Source organism: Salvelinus alpinus, chromosome 15 (assembly GCF_045679555.1).
Source record: "Salvelinus alpinus chromosome 15, SLU_Salpinus.1, whole genome shotgun sequence".
NCBI classification, from domain to species: Eukaryota; Metazoa; Chordata; class Actinopteri; order Salmoniformes; family Salmonidae; genus Salvelinus; species Salvelinus alpinus.
In genome coordinates this window covers 46,357,906-46,369,538 of record NC_092100.1, presented here as the reverse complement: position 1 = coordinate 46,369,538, position 11,633 = coordinate 46,357,906, and the positions used below count along the sequence as shown (strand labels likewise).

General features: G+C 43.5%; 1 long non-coding RNA gene across 2 annotated transcripts; it reads right to left on the bottom strand.

Moving 5' to 3' along the window:
- Positions 1-718: 718 nt before the first annotated feature.
- Positions 719-6,175, bottom strand: LOC139540179 (uncharacterized). 2 transcript variants are annotated; one of them, XR_011668113.1, is made up of 3 exons: positions 2,976-6,175; positions 2,564-2,699; positions 719-1,537 (listed from the first exon to the last, which is right to left on the bottom strand). It is a non-coding gene; the product is annotated as an uncharacterized lncRNA (long non-coding RNA). The 2 variants fall into 2 exon arrangements; XR_011668111.1 differs by having other exon boundaries at positions 2,564-6,175.
- Between the last annotated feature and the right edge of the window lie 5,458 nt (positions 6,176-11,633).

Here is an 11,633-nt window from a genome sequence, read left to right as displayed (position 1 = left end):
GTTTTTCTGCAAAGGGACCAGGACGACTGATCCGTGTAAAGGAAAGAATGAATGGGGCCATGTATCGTGAGATTGAGTGAAAACCTCCTTCCATCAGCAAGGGCATTGAAGATGAAACGTGGCTGGGTCTTTCAGCATGACAATGATCCCAAACACACCGCCCGGGCAACGAAGGAGTGGCTTCGTAAGAAGCATTTCAAGGTCCTGGAGTGGCCTAGCCAGTCTCCAGATCTCAACCCCATAGAAAATCTTTGGAGGGAGTTGAAAGTCCGTGTTGCCCAGCAACAGCCCCAAAACATCACAGAGGAGATCTGCATGGAGGAATGGGCCAAAATACCAGCAACAGTGTGTGAAAACCTTGTGAAGACTTACAGAAAATGTTTGACCTCTGTCATTGCCAACAAAGGGTATATAACAAAGTATTGAGATAAACTTTTGTTATTGACCAAATACTTATTTTCCACCATAATTTGCAAAGAAATTCATTAAAAATCCTACAATGTGATTTTCTGGATTTTTTCTCTCATTTTGTCTGTCATAGTTGAAGTGTACCTATGATGAAAATTACAGGCCTCTCTCATCTTTTTAAGTGGGAAAACTTGCACAATTGGTGGCTGACTAAATACTTTTTTGCCCCACAGTATGCAAAGACAGACAGTTCTACACGTGTCTCAGTTGGTACAAGCAATACAAAGACTTATATGACAACAAAAACATAATGGGTTCAAATGTTTTATTTGGAGTTACAGTACCAGTTTGGACACACCTACTCATTCATTGGTTTTTCTTTATTTTGACTATTTTCTACATTGTAGAATAATAGTGAAGACATCAAAACTATGAAAAACACATATGGAATCATGAAGTAACCAAAAACAGTGTTAAACAAATCAAAATATATTTTATAGTTGAGATTCTGCAAAGTAGCCATCCTTTGCCTTGACAGCTTTGCACACTCCTGGCATTCTCTCAACTAGCTTCATGAGGTAGTCACCCTTCATGTTGGCCCATTCAACCCCTTGCCTTTTATAATGTCAGTGTGCTGCTGTAACAAAAATCTAAGGTTTTAGGTTTTCTCCTACTGTGATTTCACCTTCAAACAAGTTGTTTGAGGGTAACTGCTTAGCGAAACTTAACCAAAACACAGGGCCCTATACATGAGTCACAGAGAGAGCAGTACAGAAATACTTTTGTAAGTATTAATTGAGGACACAGTTGAGGGACAATACACTAATACAATGTAACAGTACTCTCACATCAAATGCAATGCAAGCCAACAATAATAGTTCCCAATCAAGTGGCATGTAATGGCTGCAGCGGAACATACCTGAAAATATATTCTTCAGATTCTCCATGGCTGAGGTAAGCTGACTGTGTTGCATCCCAGCATATTTTACATACGGCAGGTTCAATGGTGTTGATGCCTTGCCTCCAGTCATTGCTGACTTCTGCCAGAGAGTTCTGGATGTCCTTCATGTCCCCCAGGGAGCTGATAGAGGCCTGAACAGACCCCATCTAACTGGGAGTGGATTGCAGCCTGGAGAGTGGGGACAGACAATTGTAAAAGGTTTAGATAGAGTTTACATTCATCAAAAGGGCGGTGGATACACATTCACAGAATGCAGCCAATGTCAAAGCCAAACAAATTATTTTCTACCTTCAGTTGTGGTTCGACTAAAACTCCAGTTCTAACTGGGTGAACAATAAATCATAGGATTTGTCAGTTGCTAGGTTTTAGTAGATGAATGATTACTTTTCTAACAATTATGCTAGCTAGCTACTGTTGACTAACCCCATTCCGTACAAATTTGCGCAACCGCGGCATTCAAACGAGGCAGCAATGAAAACTAATGGGACTGTTGCGACTGTGTTGGCATCAAAAATGAACTACGCATATAGTCAAGCGTTGATTGACATGGTAATGGCACGATAGTATTGGAGAAAAGTTTAAAAAACGGACCCCGCTGACGCTATACGTTAAATTGTGATGTACCATGACGTAACGTACGCATTATGCAACTCATTCTGTGTCGTATAGCCTCTCTCTCTCTCTATAGCGCTTCTCTCGCAGATTAATAACAAGAAAGGGACAGGGTAAGGGGGATACCTAGTCAATTATTCAACTGAATGCATTCATTTTTTGCATCATCACTGCAAGACATCATGACTCTCAAAAGCAGCTGTTTACTTCTGAAGATAACTTTAGCGGCGCCCTAAAAATCTGATTCAAATTCGACACAAACCTTCCAATCGGTATGTAATGGCGGCAGTTAGCCTAGTGGTTAGCGCGTTGGGCCAGTAATCGAAAGGTTGCAGGATTGAATCCCCGAGCGAACAAAATAAAAGTCTGTCGTTCTGCCCCTGAGCAAGGCAGTTTATAACCTGCTGTTCCCCGTGGATGTCGATTAAGGCAGCCCCCGCACCTCTCTGATTTAGAGGGGTTGGGTTACAGGTGGAAGAGGCAAACTGACTGATGACACATTATATCACTCTTTATAGTGTTTTATTAACATTTTAGAGATGATAGGTTGGACAGGTCGGGTGAAAAAAGTAGTTTACCCACATGGCTTGTCTCCCCCTTTCCCTATCACAGTAGGTTTCGCTTCCCCACCCGCCATTTTTAAAAAGAGCCGACGGAGCTCATTGCCTTCTGCAATCATGCAGAGACGGGCAGCAAGAAGGTCTCATCACTGATTTTTCTGGAAAGGAGAGAAATTATGCTTTACAATGGTTATCATATTACAGTTGTGAGCTGTAATATGCGCGATGTACAAAAGTGCGTTAGCTAGCTATGGCTCTATACCGACTGTATGGAAAATAACTTTCCCTAATTGATTTTCATAGCTAGCATCAGACTAAAACATTATAGTTACAAACTCTTAATAACAATGACTTGGACAATAGCTTCCAAAAACGTATTACAAAGCAGAAAAAAGCTTGCCAGCTAGCCATAAAAGAAAGACATTTAAACTTACCCGCTATGACAACTAACAGGTGGACATCGCGCAAGTGGTAACCTGGCAATGTACGTTGTGATTGACAGGTGGTTGCGCCAGTCAACACGGCCCATGTGAGCTGTCACCAACCAACCAGTGTAGAGTATACTGGTCTATGAAAACCTCTGATGTTCCACCTCGCGCTCTCTCTCATTAACTCATTAATTCTGCTGGACGATTTGGCATAGGTAGTTAGCGTTATTCTATTACAGTAACCTTAATAAATACTTTACAAATATATATAAAAAAAAAAAAAATACATAAAATAAATTGTTTTTATGTACCATTTTGGGAAATTACTAATGCTACTGTCCCCACTACAACAAATACATGTCATTTTGTACTTGAAACATTTAACTGAAATACTGTAGAATACCATTCATTCCTATGAAGGATTGCTTCTACTGGGGATTGGAGTCGCATTTCAATGGCTCAGACATGAGCCGTATGTGGCAAGGACTCCAGACAATCACGGATTACAAAGGGAAAAGCTGTCACATTGAGGACACCGACGTCTTGCCACTGGACAAGCTAAACACCTCCCGTTTTGAAGATAACAATGCCACCGACGCAGGCTGCTCCCGAGAACTGTGGGCTCACATTTTCTGTGGCCAACGTAAAACATTTAAGCGTGTTAACGCTCGCTAGGCTGCCGGCCCAGACGGTATCCTTAGCCACATCCTCAGAGCATGCGCAGACCAGCTGGCTGGAGTGTTTACGGACATAAACTCCATCAACGTTAACAAAATGAAGGAGCTGATCGTGGACTTCAGGAGACGAAAGAGGGAGCACGACCCCATCCACATCGACGGGGTTGCAGTGGAGAAAGTGAAAAGTGATTTTCTTGGCTCCAGCGACACAATCCCTCTATTGACTGGGCTACTGGTGCCATTGTGGGCTGGAGCCCGTCCTGCCACACTCATTGCCTGAAGTCAGCTTTGCCTGCCCCGGGACGTCTTTCTGGGGGCTTGGAAATTGCCCCGGACCTTTCCGCCAGCCCCGCGGAGTACCAGGACCTCCGGGAGGGGTTCAGTAAGGCCCGGGCCACTTCGCTTCTGCAGCACTGACCGGTATCCAGATGCGCTGGCTTGACCTGTCTTACAGTTCTTTGTCTCCTTTTTCCAGAAGGTTCGACCTTGGGCAGGGGATTCCAGTACCTGGTTGACTGGGAGGGTTATGGACCGAAGGAGAGGTTTGGGTCTTACCTTAAACGTGATAATACCAGGCAGTGTCAGAGGAAGGTCCTAAAAATTGTCAAAGACTCCAGCTACCCTAGTCATAGACTGTTCTCTCTGCTACCACACGGCAACCAGTACCGGAGCGCCAAGTCTAGGTCCAAGAGGCTTCTAAACAGCTTCTACCCCCAAGCCATGAGACTCCTGAACATTTAATCAAATGGCTACCCAGACTATTTGCATTGCCTCCCCACCTTCCCCTCTTTTACACTGCTGCTACTCTGTTATTATCTATGCATAGTCACTTTAATAACTCTACCTACATCAAATCAAACTTTATTTGCCACATGCGCTTAATACAAGTGTAGACTTTACTGTGAAATGCTTACTTACAAGCCCTTAACCAACAGTGCAGTTCAAGAAAAAGAAATTATTTACGAAGTAGGCTAAAATATAAAGTATATAATATAAAGTAATATAAAGTAACACAATAAGAATAACGAGGCTATATACAGGGGGCACCGGTACCGAGTCAGTGTGCAGAGGTACAGGGTAGTTGAGGTAATCTGTACATGTAGGTGGGGGCGAAGTGACTATGCATAGATAAACAAACAGCGAGTAGCAGCAGTGTACAAGAGGGGAGGGGGGTGTCAATGTAAATTGTCTGATGCGATTGCAGAGAAAACAGTCTATAACTTGGGTGACTGGAGTCTGACAATTTTATGGGCTTTCCTCTGACACCGCCCATTATATAGGTCCTGGATGGCAGGAAGCTTGGCCACAGTGATGTACTGGGCCGTTCGCACTACCCTCTGTAGCGCCTTACGGTCAGATGCCGAGCAGTTGCCATACCAGGCGGTGATGCAACCGGTCAGGATGCTCTCGATGGTGCAGCTGTAGAACCTTTTGAGGATCTGGGGGACCATGCCAAATCTTTTCAGTCTCCTGAGGGGGAAAAGGTTTTGTCTTGCCCTCTTCACGACTGTCTTGGTATGTTTGGACCATGTTAGTATGTTGGTGATGTGTACACCAAGGAACTTGAAACTCTCGACCCGCTCCGCTAAAGTCCCGTTGATGTTAATGGAGGCCTGTTCGGCCCGCCTTTTCCTCTAGTCCACGATCAGCTCCTTTGTCTTGCTCACATTGAGGGACAGGTTGTTGTCCTGGCACTACACTGCCAGTTCTCTGACCTCCCTATAGGCCGTCTCATCGGTGTACATATTACCTCGACTAACCGGTGCCCCCGCACATTGACTCTGTACCGGTACCCCCTGTATATAGCCTCACTATTGTTATTTTACTCTTTATTTATTACTTTTATTTCTTATTTGCATTGTTGGTTTAGGGCTTGAAGGTAAGCATTTTACTGTCAGGTCTACACCTATTGTATTCGGTGCATGTGACAAATCAAATTTGATGACACCAGTATGGTAGACCCCAATCAGTGAGATTGACCTATATCTGATCTGTTTTTGTAAACTCAACCAAGTTAAGCCAGATGGTACACTTTTTGGGGAGGTAAGTGCTAGCAACAACATTGAGTGGAGATTTTGAAGAATGACTATTGAGCCTTCAACCTTTCTAATCTTGGACACCCAGCGCATCTGTCCACAAGAGATGACCGCCTTTTGTGACAGTTCTTACTTAAATCGGATGTAGCTGAGAAGCAACTAAACACTAAATTGGTCATTTCAGTGGAGACTTTCCCATTTGCAACAAGCATGGTAACAAGCATTTGTTGTTACATCTCTGTAATTACAGACTGCAATTACATGTTATTACAGTGTAAATATGAGTTATTACAATTAACTCCAATACTTTACAATGAAATTACACAGTTATAAGGACCCCTCAAAATGAAGTGTTACCCATTTTTTATACGTCACCCTTTTGTATCAATTGCAAAGACTTTGGCAACTTTGTATTTGTAGTCTACTTTGTTCTGAAGTTATAGCCAGTCAGAGAGTCTTATTACTGTGAGGTATATACAGTGGGGAGAACAAGTATTTGATACACTGCCGATTTTGCAGTTTTTTCTACTTACAAAGCATGTAGAGGTCTGTAATTTTTATCATAGGTACACTTCAACTGTGAGAGACGGAATCTAAAACAAAAATCCAGAAAATCCCATTGTATGATTTTTAAGTAATTAATTTGCATTTTATTGCATGACATAAGTATTTGATCACCTACCAACCAGTAAGAATTCCGGCTCTCACAGACCTGTTCGTTTTTCTTTAAGAAGCCCTCCTGTTCTCCACTCATTACCTGTATTAACTGCACCTGTTTGAACTCGTTACCTGTATTAAAGACACCTGTCCACACACTCAATCAAACAGACTCCAACCTCTCCATATGGCCAAGACCAGAGAGCTGTGTAAGGACATCAGGGATAAAATTGTAGACCTGCACAAGGATGGGATGGGCTACAGGGACAATAGGCAAGCAGCTTGGTGAGAAGGCAACAACTGTTGGCGCAATTATTAGAAAATGGAAGAAGTTCAAGATGACGGTTAATCACCCTCGGTCTGGGGCTCCATGCAAGATCTCACCTCGTGGGGCATCAATGATCATGAGGAAGGTGAGGGATCAGCCCAGAACTACACGGCAGGACCTGGTCAATGACCTGAAGAGAGCTGGGACCACAGTCTCAAAGAAAACCATTAGTAACACACTACGCCGTCATGGATTAAAATCCTGCAGCGCACGCAAGGTCCCCCTGCTCAAGCCAGCGCATGTCCAGGCTCGTCTGAAGTTTGCCAATGACCATCTGGATGATCCAGAGGAGGAATGGGAGAAGGTCATGTGGTCTGATGAGACAAAAATAGAGCTTTTTGGTCTAAACTCCACTCGCCGTGTTTGGAGGAAGAAGAAGGATGAGTACAACCCCAAGAACACCATCCCAACCGTGAAGCATGGAGGTGGAAACATCATTCTTTGGGGATGCTTTTCTGCAAAGGGGACAGGACGACTGCACCGTATTGAGGGGAGGATGGATGGGGCCATGTATCGCGAGATCTTGGCCATCAACCTCCTTCCCTCAGTAAGAGCATTGAAGAGGAGTCGTGGCTGGGTCTTCCAGCATGACAACGACCCAAAACACACAGCCAGGGCAACTAAGGAGTGGCTCCGTAAGAAGCATCTCAAGGTCCTGGAGTGGCCTAGCCAGTCTCCAGACCTGAACCCAATAGAAAATCTTTGGAGGGAGCTGAAAGTCCGTATTGCCCAGCGACAGCCCCGAAACCTGAAGGATCTGGAGAAGGTCTGTATGGAGGAGTGGGCCAAAATCCTTGCTGCAGTGTGTGCAAACCTGGTCAAGAACTACAGGAAATGTATGAAATCTGTAATTGCAAACAAAGGTTTCTGACCAAATATTAAGTTCTGCTTTTCAGATGTATCAAATACTTATGTCATGCAATAAAATGCAAATTAATTACTTAAAAATCATACAATGTGATTTTCTGGATTTTTGTTTTAGATTCCGTCTCTCACAGTTGACGTGTACCTATGATAAAAATGACAGACCTCTACATGCTTTGTAAGTAGGAAGACCTGCAAAATCGGCAGTGTTTCAAATACTTGTTCTCCCCACTGTATATATAATATACACACACGTCAAAAATTACTGCCCACTACATCGCCGTGAAAACTGTGCTCATGGGCACACAAATGCAAAATAATGTTGGTCTATGCCATTGCAAAAACAAATTCTAACCGAGAGTGAACTATATGCTTACTGTTATTAATGTATACTTGGATCGATTGGATGGGCATTGGTGATTAGCTGTAGGCTAGTGATAGTCGACCATCAGCTGACCCAGGAGGAAAAAAATAAAATAAACTACTTCTAGGGGGAGTGATGAGCTCTACAGCAGTCTCTCACAACTCAATCGCTGGTTGAGAACTGTTTCCTGCCCCTCTCAAAAGATAGAGTTTGTAGATAATTGGCCCTCTTTCTGGGACTCACCCACAAACAGGACCAAGCCTGGCCTGCTGAGGAGTGACGGACTCCATCCTAGCTGGAGGGGTGCTCTCATCTTATCTACCAACATAGACAGGGCTCTAACTCCTCTAGCTCCACAATGAAATAGGGTGCAGGCCAGGCAGCAGGCTGTTAGCCAGCCTGCCAGCTTAGTGGGGTCTGCCACTAGCACAGTCAGTGTAGTCAGCTCAGCTATCCCCATTGAGACCGTGTCTGTGCCTCGACCTAGGTTGGGCAAAACTAAACATGGCGGTGTTCGCCTTAGCAATCTCACTAGGATAAAGACCTCCTCCATTCCTGCCATTATTGAAAGAGATCGTGATACCTCACATCTCAAAATAGGGCTACTTAATGTTAGATCCCTCACTTCAAAGGCAGTTATAGTCAATGAACTAATCACTGATCATAATCTTGATGTGATATATCTGACTGAAACATGGCTTAAGCCTGATGAATTTACTGTGTTAAATGAGGCCTCACCTCCTGGTTACACTAGCGACCATATCCCCATGCACCCCGCAAAGGCGGAGGTGTTGCTAACATTTACGATAGCAAATTTCAATTTACAAAAAAAAAAAAAAAGACGTTTTCATCTTTTGAGCTTCTAGTCATGAAATCTATGCAGCCTACTCAATCACTTTTTATGGCTACTGTTTACAGGCCTTCTGGGCCATATACAGCGTTCCTCACCGAGTTCCCTGAATTCCTATCAGACCTTGTAGTCATAGCAGATAATATTCAAATTTTTGGTGAATTTAATATTCACATGGAAAAGTCCACAGACCCACTCCAAAAGGCTTTCGGAGCCATCATCGACTCAGTGGGTTTTGTCCAATATGTCTCTGGACATACTCACTGTCACAGTCATACTCTGGACCTAGTTTTGTCCCATGGAATAAATGTTGTAGATCTTAATGTTTTTCCTCATAATCCTGGACTATCGGACCACCATTTTATTACGTTTGCAATCACAACAAATAATCTGCTCAGACCCCAACCAAGGAGCATCAAAAGTCGTGCTATAAATTCTCAGACAACACAAAGATTCGTTGATGCCCTTCCAGACTCCCTCTGCCTACCCAAGGACGTCAGAGGACAAAAATCAGTTAACCACCTAACTGAGGAACTCAATTTAACCTTGCGCAATACCCTAGATGCAGTTGCACCCCTAAAAACATTTGTCATAAGAAACTAGCTCCCTGGTATACAGAAAATACCCGAGCTCTGAAGCAAGCTTCCAGAAAAGTGGAACGGAAATGGCGCGGCACCAAACTGGAAGTCTTCCGACTAGCTTGGAAAAACAGTACCGCGCAGTATGGAAGAGCCCTCACTGCTGCTCGATCATCCTATTTTTCCAACTTAATTGAGGAAAATAAGAACAATCCGAAATTTATTTTTGATACTGTCGCAAAGCTAACTAAAAAGCAGCATTCCCCAAGTGAGGATGGCTTTCACTTCAGCAGTAATAAATTCATGAACTTCTTTGAGGAAAAGATCATGATCATTAGAAAGCAAATTACAGACTCCTCTTTAAATCTGCGTATTCCTCCAAAGCTCAGCTGTCCTGAGTCTGCACAACTCTGCCAGGACCTAGGATCAAGAGAGACACTTAAGTGTTTTAGTACTATATCTCTTGACACGATGAAAATAATCATGGCCTCTAAACCTTCAAGCTGCATACTGGACCCTATTCCAACTAAACTACTGAAAGAGCTGCTTCCTGTGCCTGGCCCTCCTATGTTGAACATAATAAACGGTTCTCTATCCACCGGATGTGTACCAAACTCACTAAAAGTGGCAGTAACAAAGCCTCTCTTGAAAAAGCCAAACGTTGACCCAGAAAATATAAAAAACTAAAATCGGCCTATATCGAATCTTCCATTCCTCTCAATTTTTTTTTACAAATTTAACTCACTGCCTTCCTGAAGACAAACAATGTATACGAAATGCTTCAGTCTGGTTTTAGACCCCATCATAGCACTGAGACTGCACTTGTGAAGGTGGTAAATTACCTTTTAATGGCGTCAGACCGAGGCTCTGCATCTGTCCTCGTGCTCCTAGACCTTAGTGCTGCTTTTGATACAATCGATCACCACATTCTTTTGGAGAGATTGGAAACCCAAATTGGTCTACAGGTTTAGATCTTATCAGTTTTTCTCTGTGAATGGTTTGTCCTCTGACAAATCAACTGTACATTTCGATGTTCCTCAAGGTTCCGTTTTTGGACCACTATTGTTTTCACTACATATTTTACCTCTTGGGGATGTCATTCGAAAACATAATGTTAACTTTCACTGCTATGCGGATGACACACAGCTGTACATTTCAATGAAACATGGTGAAGCCCCAAAATTGCCCTCGCTGGAAGTCTGTGTTTCAGACATAAGGAAGTGGATGGCTGCAAACATTCTACTTTTAAACTCAGACAAAACAGAGATGCTTGTTCTAGGTCCCAAGAAACAAATAGATCTTCTGTTGAATCTGACAATTAATCTTGATGATTGTAAAGTCGTCTCAAATAAAACTGTGAAGGACCTCAGCGTTACTCTAGACCCTGATCTCTCTTTTGACGAACATATCAAGACTGTTTCAAGTACAGCTTTTTCCCATCTACGTAACATTGCAAAAATCAGAAAGTTTCTGTCCAAAAATTATGCAGAAAAATGAATCCATGCTTTTGTTACTTCTAGGTTAGACTACTGCAATGCTCTACTTTCCGGCTATAAACTTCAGTTAGTGCTAAATACGGCTGCTAGAATCCTGACTAGAACCCAAAAATGTGATCATATTACTCCAGTGCTAGCCTCCCTACACTGGCTTCCTGTTAAGGGAAGTGCTGATTTCAAGGTTTTACTGCTAACCTACAAAGCATTACATGGGCTTGCTCCTACCTATCTTTCCGATTTGGTCCTGTCGTACATACCTACACGTACGCTACGGTCACAAGACGCAGGCCTCCTAATTGTCCCTAGAATTTCTAAGCAAACAGCTGGAGGCAGGGCTTTCTCCTATAGAGCTCAATTTTTATGGAATGGTCTGCCTACCCATGTGAGAGACGCAGACTCTGTCTCAACCTTTAAGTCTTTACTGAAGACTCATCTCTTCAGTGGGTCATATGATTGAGTGTAGTCTGGCCCAGGAGTGTGAAGGTGAACGGAAAGTCTCTGGAGCATCGAACTGCCCTTGCTGTCTCTGCCTGGCCCGTTCCCCTCTCTCCACTGGGATTCTCTGCCTCTAACCCTATTACAGGGGCTGAGTCACTGGCTTACTGGTGCTCTTTCATGCCGTCCCTAGGAGGGGTGCGTCACTTGAGTGGGTTGAGTCACTGACGTGATCTTCCTGTCTGGGTTGGCGCCCGCCCTTGGGTTGTGCCGTGGCGGAGATCTTTGTGGGCTATACTCGGCCTTGTCTCAGGATGGTAAGTTGGTGGTTGAAGATATCCCTCTAGTGGTGTGGGGGCTGTACTTTGGCAAAGTGGGT